Source organism: Danio rerio, chromosome 2 (genome assembly GCF_049306965.1).
Source record: "Danio rerio strain Tuebingen ecotype United States chromosome 2, GRCz12tu, whole genome shotgun sequence".
Taxonomy (NCBI): Eukaryota; Metazoa; Chordata; class Actinopteri; order Cypriniformes; family Danionidae; genus Danio; species Danio rerio.
In genome coordinates this window covers 16,690,710-16,701,831 of record NC_133177.1, presented here as the reverse complement: position 1 = coordinate 16,701,831, position 11,122 = coordinate 16,690,710, and the positions used below count along the sequence as shown (strand labels likewise).

At 53.9% G+C, this 11,122-nt stretch overlaps 3 non-coding genes across 3 annotated transcripts; all 3 read right to left on the bottom strand.

The window, feature by feature from the left end:
* Positions 1 to 624: 624 nt before the first annotated feature.
* LOC141379324 (U2 spliceosomal RNA) lies at positions 625 to 815 on the bottom strand. Its single transcript, XR_012395873.1, has one exon. It is a non-coding gene; the product is annotated as a U2 spliceosomal RNA (small nuclear RNA).
* A 4,335-nt stretch (positions 816 to 5,150) lies between these two features.
* LOC141379321 (U2 spliceosomal RNA) lies at positions 5,151 to 5,341 on the bottom strand. The gene has a single exon (XR_012395872.1). It is a non-coding gene; the product is annotated as a U2 spliceosomal RNA (small nuclear RNA).
* A 4,335-nt stretch (positions 5,342 to 9,676) lies between these two features.
* LOC141379318 (U2 spliceosomal RNA) lies at positions 9,677 to 9,867 on the bottom strand. Its single transcript, XR_012395868.1, has one exon. It is a non-coding gene; the product is annotated as a U2 spliceosomal RNA (small nuclear RNA).
* Between the last annotated feature and the right edge of the window lie 1,255 nt (positions 9,868 to 11,122).

Here is an 11,122-nt window from a genome sequence, read left to right as displayed (position 1 = left end):
ACCCTCTCTGGGGGCAAGCACCTGCCCTGTGGGGGACCCTGGAGGAACACCTGTTCTCCAGCAGTGCCCGGGTAGCCCAAACTTAAGCCCGGGAACATTGACTTGGTTAACCGCAGGTGCCAGCCTTGCGTGCCGCTGGTGCCCCAAAGGGGCATGTACCTCTAGGCGCGGGACGTCCCCACACGTAGGCTGGGAGTTGGGGCCCCGGCCCGGCGCTTTGGACCCTGGGTGAATGCGACAGGAGCGGGGGTTTCATGCTTTGCCATTTTTCAAATCCTCTGCACAGCTCTCTGGACCCACCATCCCCCAGGTCAGACTTGGGTCCTGATTGGGAATTATCCTCTCCACAGCTCTCTGGACCCACCATCCCCCAGGTCAGACTTAGGTCCTGATTGGGAATTTTGGATGGATTTTTTTTATTTATTTTTTTTTCCTCCCTGAGTTGCAATATGTGCATCGTGGCTCATGGACTAGAATAAGAGGATCCTGCCAAGAGGGTTGTTCATGCTCACTGTCTAAACGAGCGCATAAGACAGATACCTAATCGCAAAGAAGCGCAAGTCCCTACATTCAATCTAACGTTATGTTAAATTTCATGCAATCTAGTTCTGCTGTTCACCGCTTAATGAGTGCACCGTTCCCGGAGGTACTGCAATACCAGGTCGATGCGTGGAGTGGGTGGAGCAAGCCCCTAACCCATCTCCCAGCTGCAAAAATCAATTTAATATATAGTGCCCGGGTAGGGCACGTATCAGATATTAAACTGATAAGAACAGATACTACACTTGATCTTAGCCAAAAGGCCGAGAAGCGATACCCACAAACTGTCAGCAGTAGGAGCCGCAATCTACGCCACAAATAATACAATGTCGGCAAGCATAACAGGTACTAATTTTTAACCCTTAAACCTCCAGCACATTTGCTGACAGACAGACAGACATAACATTTTAGGCTTAACTAAGAGCCGTTGGTGACCAAAAACAAACTCCAAGCTTGAATACGGCAAAGAGACGTGACTATGGGCCGCTGGTGCCCAATGAGGGTACTTGAAAAGCCCCTGTTTGAGAGACTTTTCCGACCAAGTCAGTGTAGTTGCCATCCCCCCTTCAGAAGTCCAGACCAGGATTTTGTCTGGGCCGGCCTCGGAGATCAACCTGTCTTCCTTTACCTGCTTGAGCCTTGGGAAAAGACTTCCATGCCCGTATGAGCCACCACAGTCAGCGGGAATCAGTGACTCTTTTTTGGGGCAGCTCCAGCTCTAAAGGAACCCCTGGAAAGGACTTGCATGGCATTTCTTCCATGCCCGCGTGAGCCACCACATCAGTCACTCCTTCTGGGGCAGCTTGAGCTCTTGAAGGAGCCCAAGAAAAGACCTCCAGGGCATTTCTTCCAATCCCAAACGAGCTGCCCCAACTAGCAGGAATCAGTCACTCTTTCTGGGGCAGCCTCAGCTACTTAAGGGACCCCTGGGAAGGACCTCCAGGGTGATTCTTCCATGCCCACTTGAGCCACCACAGTCAGCGGGGAAGGAGTCACTCTTTCTGGGGCAGCTTCAGCTCTAAAGGGACCCCTGGGTAAGACTTGCGGAGGGTTTCTTGAATGCCAAAACGAGCTGCCAGCAACTGGCAGGAATCAGTCACTCTTTCTGGGGCAGCTTGAGCTCTTGAAGGACCCCAAGAAAAGACCTCCAGGGCATTTCTTCCATGCCCAAAGGAGCTGCCCCAACTAGCAGGAATCAGTCACTCTTTGTGGGGTAGCTTCAGCTACTTAAGGGACCATTGGGAAGGACCTCCAGGGTGATTCTTTCATGCCCACTTGAGCCACCACAATCAGCGGGAATCAGTCACTCTTTTTGGGGCAGCTTCAGCTCTAAAGGGAACCCTGGGAAAGACCTCCAGAGAGTTTCTTGCGTGCCCGAACGAGCTGCCAGCAATTGGCAGGAACCAGCCACTCTTTCCGGGGGCAGCTTCAGCTCTGAAGGGAACCCTGGAAAAAGACTTCCAGGGGGCTTCTTGAACGCCCACGCGAGCTGCCAGCTCCTGGCAGGGATCAGTCACTCTTTCTGGGACAGCTTGAGCTCGTGAAGTAGCCCAAGAAAAGACCTCCAGGGTGTTTCTTCCATGCCCACTTGAGCCACCACAGTCGGCGGGGAATCAGTCACTCTTTCCGGGGGCGGCTTCAGCTCAAAATGGACCCCTGGGAAAGACTTCCAGAGGGTTTCTTGAATGCCCTAACGAGCTGCCAGCAACTGGCAGGAATATGTCACTCTTTCCGGGGCAGCTTGATCTCTTGAAGGAGCCCAAGAGAATACCTCCAGGGCATTTCTTCCATGCCCAAACGAGCTGCCAGCAATTGGCAGGAATCAGTCACTCTTTCCGGGGCAGCTTGAGCTCTTGAAGGACCCCAAGAAAAGACCTCCAGGGCATTTCTTCCATGCCCAAAGGAGCTGCCCCAACTGGCAGGAATCAGTCACTCTTTCTGGGGCAGCCTCAGCTACTTAAGGGACCCCTGGGAAGGACCTCCAGGGTGATTCTTCCATGCCCACTTGAGCCACCACAGTCAGCGGGGAAGGAGTCACTCTTTCTGGGGCAGCTTCAGCTCTAAAGGGACCCCTGGGTAAGACTTGTGGAGGGTTTCTTGAATGCCAAAACGAGCTGCCAGCAACTGGCAGGAATCAGTCACTCTTTCTGGGGCAGCTTGAGCTCTTGAAGGACCCCAAGAACAAGACCTCCAGGGCGTTTCTTCCAAGCCCAAACGAGCTGCCACAATAGGCGGGAATCAGTCACTCTTTCTGGGGCAGCTAGACCTCTGGAAGGGCCCCAAGAACAGACCTCCAGGGCGTTTCTTCCATGCCCAAACGTGCTGCCCCAACTAGCAGGAATCAGTCACCCTGTCTGGGGCAGCTTCAGCTGCCCAAGGGACCATTGGGAAGGACGTCCAGGGTGATTCTTCCATGCCCACTTGAGCCACCACAGTCAGCGGGGAAGGAGTCACTCTTTCTGGGGCAGCTTCAGCTCTAAAGGGACCCCTGGGTAAGACTTGCGGAGGGTTTCTTGAATGCCAAAACGAGCTGCCAGCAACTGGCAGGAATCAGTCACTCTTTCTGGGGCAGCTTGAGCTCTTGAAGGGCCCCAAGAACAAGACCTCCAGGGCGTTTCTTCCATGCCCAATTGAGCTGCCACAATAAGCGGGAGTCAGTCACCCTGTCTGGGGCAGCTTCAGCTCCAAAGGGACCCCTGGGTAAGACTTATGGAGGGTTTCTTGAATGCCAAAACAAGCTGCCAGCAACTGCCACAATAGGCGGGAATCAGTCACTCTTTCTGGGGCAGCTAGACCTCTTGAAGGACCCCAAGAACAAGACCTCCAGGGCGTTTCTTCCAAGCCCAAACGAGCTGCCACAATAGGCGGGAATCAGTCACTCTTTCTGGGGCAGCTAGACCTCTGGAAGGGCCCCAAGAACAGACCTCCAGGGCGTTTCTTCCATGCCCAAACGTGCTGCCCCAACTAGCAGGAATCAGTCACCCTGTCTGGGGCAGCTTCAGCTGCCCAAGGGACCATTGGGAAGGACGTCCAGGGTGATTCTTCCATGCCCACTTGAGCCACCACAGTCAGCGGGGAAGGAGTCACTCTTTCTGGGGCAGCTTCAGCTCTAAAGGGACCCCTGGGTAAGACTTGCGGAGGGTTTCTTGAATGCCAAAACGAGCTGCCAGCAACTGGCAGGAATCAGTCACTCTTTCTGGGGCAGCTTGAGCTCTTGAAGGGCCCCAAGAACAAGACCTCCAGGGCGTTTCTTCCATGCCCAATTGAGCTGCCACAATAAGCGGGAGTCAGTCACCCTGTCTGGGGCAGCTTCAGCTCCAAAGGGACCCCTGGGTAAGACTTATGGAGGGTTTCTTGAATGCCAAAACAAGCTGCCAGCAACTGCCACAATAGGCGGGAATCAGTCACTCTTTCTGGGGCAGCTAGACCTCTTGAAGGACCCCAAGAACAAGACCTCCAGGGCGTTTCTTCCAAGCCCAAACGAGCTGCCACAATAGGCGGGAATCAGTCACTCTTTCTGGGGCAGCTAGACCTCTGGAAGGGCCCCAAGAACAGACCTCCAGGGCGTTTCTTCCAAGCCCAAACGAGATGCCTCCACAAGCGGCAATCAGTCACCCTTTCTGGGGCAGCTTCGGCTACTCAAGGGACCAGTGGGAAGGACTTCCAGGGCGATTCTTCCATGCCCACTTGAGCCACCATAATCAGCAGGAATCGGTCACTCTTTCTGGGGTGTGTTTTAGCTCTCAAAAGCGCCCTGGAAGGACTTCCATGGCCACAATTAGCGGGAAACCATCACCTTTTTTAGGGTCAGACCCAGCTCTTAAGGGACCCTTCCATGGGAAGGACTTCCAGAGCCTTTCTTCCAATCCAGCTTGGCCGGAAATCAGTCACCCTTTCCCGGGGATACGCTTAAGCTCCTAAGGGCCCCCCTTTCCGGAGCGTTTTTCCTTGCCCGCACTGGCCTTGACTCTGGCTGGGTAATCTTCACCCTCTCTGGGGGCAAGCACCTGCCCTGTGGGGGACCCTGGAGGAACACCTGTTCTCCAGCAGTGCCCGGGTAGCCCAAACTTAAGCCCGGGAACATTGACTTGGTTAACCGCAGGTGCCAGCCTTGCGTGCCGCTGGTGCCCCAAAGGGGCATGTACCTCTAGGCGCGGGACGTCCCCACACGTAGGCTGGGAGTTGGGGCCCCGGCCCGGCGCTTTGGACCCTGGGTGAATGCGACAGGAGCGGGGGTTTCATGCTTTGCCATTTTTCAAATCCTCTGCACAGCTCTCTGGACCCACCATCCCCCAGGTCAGACTTGGGTCCTGATTGGGAATTATCCTCTCCACAGCTCTCTGGACCCACCATCCCCCAGGTCAGACTTAGGTCCTGATTGGGAATTTTGGATGGATTTTTTTTATTTATTTTTTTTTCCTCCCTGAGTTGCAATATGTGCATCGTGGCTCATGGACTAGAATAAGAGGATCCTGCCAAGAGGGTTGTTCATGCTCACTGTCTAAACGAGCGCATAAGACAGATACCTAATCGCAAAGAAGCGCAAGTCCCTACATTCAATCTAACGTTATGTTAAATTTCATGCAATCTAGTTCTGCTGTTCACCGCTTAATGAGTGCACCGTTCCCGGAGGTACTGCAATACCAGGTCGATGCGTGGAGTGGGTGGAGCAAGCCCCTAACCCATCTCCCAGCTGCAAAAATCAATTTAATATATAGTGCCCGGGTAGGGCACGTATCAGATATTAAACTGATAAGAACAGATACTACACTTGATCTTAGCCAAAAGGCCGAGAAGCGATACCCACAAACTGTCAGCAGTAGGAGCCGCAATCTACGCCACAAATAATACAATGTCGGCAAGCATAACAGGTACTAATTTTTAACCCTTAAACCTCCAGCACATTTGCTGACAGACAGACAGACATAACATTTTAGGCTTAACTAAGAGCCGTTGGTGACCAAAAACAAACTCCAAGCTTGAATACGGCAAAGAGACGTGACTATGGGCCGCTGGTGCCCAATGAGGGTACTTGAAAAGCCCCTGTTTGAGAGACTTTTCCGACCAAGTCAGTGTAGTTGCCATCCCCCCTTCAGAAGTCCAGACCAGGATTTTGTCTGGGCCGGCCTCGGAGATCAACCTGTCTTCCTTTACCTGCTTGAGCCTTGGGAAAAGACTTCCATGCCCGTATGAGCCACCACAGTCAGCGGGAATCAGTGACTCTTTTTTGGGGCAGCTCCAGCTCTAAAGGAACCCCTGGAAAGGACTTGCATGGCATTTCTTCCATGCCCGCGTGAGCCACCACATCAGTCACTCCTTCTGGGGCAGCTTGAGCTCTTGAAGGAGCCCAAGAAAAGACCTCCAGGGCATTTCTTCCAATCCCAAACGAGCTGCCCCAACTAGCAGGAATCAGTCACTCTTTCTGGGGCAGCCTCAGCTACTTAAGGGACCCCTGGGAAGGACCTCCAGGGTGATTCTTCCATGCCCACTTGAGCCACCACAGTCAGCGGGGAAGGAGTCACTCTTTCTGGGGCAGCTTCAGCTCTAAAGGGACCCCTGGGTAAGACTTGCGGAGGGTTTCTTGAATGCCAAAACGAGCTGCCAGCAACTGGCAGGAATCAGTCACTCTTTCTGGGGCAGCTTGAGCTCTTGAAGGACCCCAAGAAAAGACCTCCAGGGCATTTCTTCCATGCCCAAAGGAGCTGCCCCAACTAGCAGGAATCAGTCACTCTTTGTGGGGTAGCTTCAGCTACTTAAGGGACCATTGGGAAGGACCTCCAGGGTGATTCTTTCATGCCCACTTGAGCCACCACAATCAGCGGGAATCAGTCACTCTTTTTGGGGCAGCTTCAGCTCTAAAGGGAACCCTGGGAAAGACCTCCAGAGAGTTTCTTGCGTGCCCGAACGAGCTGCCAGCAATTGGCAGGAACCAGCCACTCTTTCCGGGGGCAGCTTCAGCTCTGAAGGGAACCCTGGAAAAAGACTTCCAGGGGGCTTCTTGAACGCCCACGCGAGCTGCCAGCTCCTGGCAGGGATCAGTCACTCTTTCTGGGACAGCTTGAGCTCGTGAAGTAGCCCAAGAAAAGACCTCCAGGGTGTTTCTTCCATGCCCACTTGAGCCACCACAGTCGGCGGGGAATCAGTCACTCTTTCCGGGGGCGGCTTCAGCTCAAAATGGACCCCTGGGAAAGACTTCCAGAGGGTTTCTTGAATGCCCTAACGAGCTGCCAGCAACTGGCAGGAATATGTCACTCTTTCCGGGGCAGCTTGATCTCTTGAAGGAGCCCAAGAGAATACCTCCAGGGCATTTCTTCCATGCCCAAACGAGCTGCCAGCAATTGGCAGGAATCAGTCACTCTTTCCGGGGCAGCTTGAGCTCTTGAAGGACCCCAAGAAAAGACCTCCAGGGCATTTCTTCCATGCCCAAAGGAGCTGCCCCAACTGGCAGGAATCAGTCACTCTTTCTGGGGCAGCCTCAGCTACTTAAGGGACCCCTGGGAAGGACCTCCAGGGTGATTCTTCCATGCCCACTTGAGCCACCACAGTCAGCGGGGAAGGAGTCACTCTTTCTGGGGCAGCTTCAGCTCTAAAGGGACCCCTGGGTAAGACTTGTGGAGGGTTTCTTGAATGCCAAAACGAGCTGCCAGCAACTGGCAGGAATCAGTCACTCTTCCTGGGGCAGCTTGAGCTCTTGAAGGACCCCAAGAACAAGACCTCCAGGGCGTTTCTTCCAAGCCCAAACGAGCTGCCACAATAGGCGGGAATCAGTCACTCTTTCTGGGGCAGCTAGACCTCTGGAAGGGCCCCAAGAACAGACCTCCAGGGCGTTTCTTCCATGCCCAAACGTGCTGCCCCAACTAGCAGGAATCAGTCACCCTGTCTGGGGCAGCTTCAGCTGCCCAAGGGACCATTGGGAAGGACGTCCAGGGTGATTCTTCCATGCCCACTTGAGCCACCACAGTCAGCGGGGAAGGAGTCACTCTTTCTGGGGCAGCTTCAGCTCTAAAGGGACCCCTGGGTAAGACTTGCGGAGGGTTTCTTGAATGCCAAAACGAGCTGCCAGCAACTGGCAGGAATCAGTCACTCTTTCTGGGGCAGCTTGAGCTCTTGAAGGGCCCCAAGAACAAGACCTCCAGGGCGTTTCTTCCATGCCCAATTGAGCTGCCACAATAAGCGGGAGTCAGTCACCCTGTCTGGGGCAGCTTCAGCTCCAAAGGGACCCCTGGGTAAGACTTATGGAGGGTTTCTTGAATGCCAAAACAAGCTGCCAGCAACTGCCACAATAGGCGGGAATCAGTCACTCTTTCTGGGGCAGCTAGACCTCTTGAAGGACCCCAAGAACAAGACCTCCAGGGCGTTTCTTCCAAGCCCAAACGAGCTGCCACAATAGGCGGGAATCAGTCACTCTTTCTGGGGCAGCTAGACCTCTGGAAGGGCCCCAAGAACAGACCTCCAGGGCGTTTCTTCCATGCCCAAACGTGCTGCCCCAACTAGCAGGAATCAGTCACCCTGTCTGGGGCAGCTTCAGCTGCCCAAGGGACCATTGGGAAGGACGTCCAGGGTGATTCTTCCATGCCCACTTGAGCCACCACAGTCAGCGGGGAAGGAGTCACTCTTTCTGGGGCAGCTTCAGCTCTAAAGGGACCCCTGGGTAAGACTTGCGGAGGGTTTCTTGAATGCCAAAACGAGCTGCCAGCAACTGGCAGGAATCAGTCACTCTTTCTGGGGCAGCTTGAGCTCTTGAAGGGCCCCAAGAACAAGACCTCCAGGGCGTTTCTTCCATGCCCAATTGAGCTGCCACAATAAGCGGGAGTCAGTCACCCTGTCTGGGGCAGCTTCAGCTCCAAAGGGACCCCTGGGTAAGACTTATGGAGGGTTTCTTGAATGCCAAAACAAGCTGCCAGCAACTGCCACAATAGGCGGGAATCAGTCACTCTTTCTGGGGCAGCTAGACCTCTTGAAGGACCCCAAGAACAAGACCTCCAGGGCGTTTCTTCCAAGCCCAAACGAGCTGCCACAATAGGCGGGAATCAGTCACTCTTTCTGGGGCAGCTAGACCTCTGGAAGGGCCCCAAGAACAGACCTCCAGGGCGTTTCTTCCAAGCCCAAACGAGATGCCTCCACAAGCGGCAATCAGTCACCCTTTCTGGGGCAGCTTCGGCTACTCAAGGGACCAGTGGGAAGGACTTCCAGGGCGATTCTTCCATGCCCACTTGAGCCACCATAATCAGCAGGAATCGGTCACTCTTTCTGGGGTGTGTTTTAGCTCTCAAAAGCGCCCTGGAAGGACTTCCATGGCCACAATTAGCGGGAAACCATCACCTTTTTTAGGGTCAGACCCAGCTCTTAAGGGACCCTTCCATGGGAAGGACTTCCAGAGCCTTTCTTCCAATCCAGCTTGGCCGGAAATCAGTCACCCTTTCCCGGGGATACGCTTAAGCTCCTAAGGGCCCCCCTTTCCGGAGCGTTTTTCCTTGCCCGCACTGGCCTTGACTCTGGCTGGGTAATCTTCACCCTCTCTGGGGGCAAGCACCTGCCCTGTGGGGGACCCTGGAGGAACACCTGTTCTCCAGCAGTGCCCGGGTAGCCCAAACTTAAGCCCGGGAACATTGACTTGGTTAACCGCAGGTGCCAGCCTTGCGTGCCGCTGGTGCCCCAAAGGGGCATGTACCTCTAGGCGCGGGACGTCCCCACACGTAGGCTGGGAGTTGGGGCCCCGGCCCGGCGCTTTGGACCCTGGGTGAATGCGACAGGAGCGGGGGTTTCATGCTTTGCCATTTTTCAAATCCTCTGCACAGCTCTCTGGACCCACCATCCCCCAGGTCAGACTTGGGTCCTGATTGGGAATTATCCTCTCCACAGCTCTCTGGACCCACCATCCCCCAGGTCAGACTTAGGTCCTGATTGGGAATTTTGGATGGATTTTTTTTATTTATTTTTTTTTCCTCCCTGAGTTGCAATATGTGCATCGTGGCTCATGGACTAGAATAAGAGGATCCTGCCAAGAGGGTTGTTCATGCTCACTGTCTAAACGAGCGCATAAGACAGATACCTAATCGCAAAGAAGCGCAAGTCCCTACATTCAATCTAACGTTATGTTAAATTTCATGCAATCTAGTTCTGCTGTTCACCGCTTAATGAGTGCACCGTTCCCGGAGGTACTGCAATACCAGGTCGATGCGTGGAGTGGGTGGAGCAAGCCCCTAACCCATCTCCCAGCTGCAAAAATCAATTTAATATATAGTGCCCGGGTAGGGCACGTATCAGATATTAAACTGATAAGAACAGATACTACACTTGATCTTAGCCAAAAGGCCGAGAAGCGATACCCACAAACTGTCAGCAGTAGGAGCCGCAATCTACGCCACAAATAATACAATGTCGGCAAGCATAACAGGTACTAATTTTTAACCCTTAAACCTCCAGCACATTTGCTGACAGACAGACAGACATAACATTTTAGGCTTAACTAAGAGCCGTTGGTGACCAAAAACAAACTCCAAGCTTGAATACGGCAAAGAGACGTGACTATGGGCCGCTGGTGCCCAATGAGGGTACTTGAAAAGCCCCTGTTTGAGAGACTTTTCCGACCAAGTCAGTGTAGTTGCCATCCCCCCTTCAGAAGTCCAGACCAGGATTTTGTCTGGGCCGGCCTCGGAGATCAACCTGTCTTCCTTTACCTGCTTGAGCCTTGGGAAAAGACTTCCATGCCCGTATGAGCCACCACAGTCAGCGGGAATCAGTGACTCTTTTTTGGGGCAGCTCCAGCTCTAAAGGAACCCCTGGAAAGGACTTGCATGGCATTTCTTCCATGCCCGCGTGAGCCACCACATCAGTCACTCCTTCTGGGGCAGCTTGAGCTCTTGAAGGAGCCCAAGAAAAGACCTCCAGGGCATTTCTTCCAATCCCAAACGAGCTGCCCCAACTAGCAGGAATCAGTCACTCTTTCTGGGGCAGCCTCAGCTACTTAAGGGACCCCTGGGAAGGACCTCCAGGGTGATTCTTCCATGCCCACTTGAGCCACCACAGTCAGCGGGGAAGGAGTCACTCTTTCTGGGGCAGCTTCAGCTCTAAAGGGACCCCTGGGTAAGACTTGCGGAGGGTTTCTTGAATGCCAAAACGAGCTGCCAGCAACTGGCAGGAATCAGTCACTCTTTCTGGGGCAGCTTGAGCTCTTGAAGGACCCCAAGAAAAGACCTCCAGGGCATTTCTTCCATGCCCAAAGGAGCTGCCCCAACTAGCAGGAATCAGTCACTCTTTGTGGGGTAGCTTCAGCTACTTAAGGGACCATTGGGAAGGACCTCCAGGGTGATTCTTTCATGCCCACTTGAGCCACCACAATCAGCGGGAATCAGTCACTCTTTTTGGGGCAGCTTCAGCTCTAAAGGGAACCCTGGGAAAGACCTCCAGAGAGTTTCTTGCGTGCCCGAACGAGCTGCCAGCAATTGGCAGGAACCAGCCACTCTTTCCGGGGGCAGCTTCAGCTCTGAAGGGAACCCTGGAAAAAGACTTCCAGGGGGCTTCTTGAACGCCCACGCGAGCTGCCAGCTCCTGGCAGGGATCAGTCACTCTTTCTGGGACA